The sequence below is a fragment of the Cupressus sempervirens genome, chromosome 6, assembly GCF_028749045.1.
Source record: "Cupressus sempervirens isolate cs-2001-9-10 chromosome 6, ASM2874904v1, whole genome shotgun sequence".
In the NCBI taxonomy this organism is placed as follows: domain Eukaryota; kingdom Viridiplantae; phylum Streptophyta; class Pinopsida; order Cupressales; family Cupressaceae; genus Cupressus; species Cupressus sempervirens.
In genome coordinates this window covers 685,576,955-685,579,176 of record NC_143123.1, presented here as the reverse complement: position 1 = coordinate 685,579,176, position 2,222 = coordinate 685,576,955, and positions in this window count along the sequence as shown.

Genomic DNA, 2,222 nt, shown 5'->3' with positions numbered 1-2,222 from the left:
GTTTCAACCTTTTTTTAAAACATCTTTCTAGTGCATATCATATGATCATTTTAGTCCATGAGATCACATTTCTTTGAGGCATTTTCTCAAACAATTACATATCTGGTCTATGTGGAATTTGGCGCTCACATAGATATTGAAAAACAAATTGGCAATAAATTAATTGTTGTACCAAAATAATTTTGTGTTTCTTATATTAAAATATGGTTTATAACAATTTACTCAAACTAATTGCAAACAAAAGCTAGGAGTTTAGCTAAGAGGTGTTGATCTAGATTGAAATGTTGTTCACAAGATAGTCCATGAGATTTGTATTGTACATAATAGTTAGTTTTTTATTCATGGACTATAAAATTCCTCTTTTCCTTTTATGGTTGAGGTATTCCTACAAGAGGGGCATGTCAGCATGTGAAAATATATGATAGTTAAGTTATAATAGATTATTCATAATAGTTGAGAATTGCATAAACCTCTTTCTTTTGCAACATAGTTGTTGTAAACAACTCTCTTTTTTCTTTCTTATTAATATATATGGATTATTTTACATTTTAGAATATTTGTTAAAAGAGAATGTTGGTTCAATATGAAGTCTATCTAATGATTTCATTACTGATATGTTTTTGCGCATTAGGTGTTGGAACTTTCTAATTTTCTGATATCAATAGTCACGTTTCACATTATTAAACCTTGCATTTTTTTAACTGTCATAGCCCATGTCATTGTGATTGGTATTAGCCTCTAGTTGCCTATTGTTATCAATGATATTGGTATAGCCTTTGGGTGTTCTAGATTTAGGGTGAATCATTATACTTGTCACCTCTTGTTACAACATACATGGGGACATCTAGGGTCTTCAATCCATGTTCATATACAATATCAACATTTTTTCCTAGTGCTCCATTAACAAGGGTAGTCTGTTTCCATATGTTGGAAGTCAACATAATCCATTAGCCTTTGGAAAGTAACATATGCATTTCATGTTGATCAATTGTTCAATATTTTGGGTATTTATTAAATAGTACTTATGAAAATTAGATGATTTAGTTATTTTAACATTCTTCTATTATGCATCCTTACCAAATTGTTTGTAGCCAAAAAGTCTGTTCAGATGTTCATTTGTCCATTTTCATCAAGTAAGAGTTATTATCTTTTTCATGTCATTAGTAGCTCCAAATCCTCTTGTTTTACTATTGCATATCAAAAAATTAATGAAAGATGTTACATGGACACAATGTCTAAAAGAAGTCCTAGATCAACAACTACGAGAGTTTTACCTACCCTTTATACAAAAAAACAACTACGATGGCTTCCACGAAGAATTGACATCAAAATATATATCAAAATGCAATAGATAGAAAACACCTATTCTTCTTCTTCATTGGACTCAACAATAGTGAAATGTATAGGTGATGAAATGAAGAGGTTAGCTGGAACCTCTTCATCTACAACTTATCTCTTCCAATTCCATTCTTCTTTGAGCTTCTAAATAAACTATGCCATTGGAATTTTGGACTCATCAACATCTCTTAGGGTAGTGTTTCTATGCATTAGATCTCGTTGACATTAAGGCCAATTTTTCTATCAGTGACTTGACAATTAGTCAAGTGGTTACATTGCTATCGAGCTTATCATTTAGTTTTTAGTGTTAACCAAGTGATTAAGTTGTTCCTGAGATAAGTAGCTAGAATACAATGTCTACCGAGCACCTGAGTCATTTTGCAGTGTTTTCCAAGCTACACAGTGTTTACTAAGCTTTAGATACAAAGTTCAGTGCAAACCAAGCATAGCAGAGGCTACCAAGCTATTCAATAGAAGTGAAGAGGATCATAGTGTTAACCAATCTCTACATTGTTAACCAATTTCTATAGTTTCTACTGAGCTTTTAGTGTTAACAAAGTGGATCTAGTGTTGATCAAGTCATGCAGTGTCAATTACATGATCGAGTTGCCACCGAGTTTCTCAATGTTCACCAAGTCATACAGTGCTGATTGAGTTCAAGCTACTTGGAAGTGATTAGTATGGACTAAGCTTCAAGTTCAATCGAGTGCCAAATTTTTCCAAGCATTGATAGGGTTTTTTTTGTATTAGAACATCATCGAGTTTTCCTTTAGAACCCGAGTTACAAAAATTGGGCCGAATTTGTGAATTATGACAAAATTGGTATTATAGCCGACTCTAGTAAGTTATGATTTGGATTGGTATATATGTAATGCATTGTATCA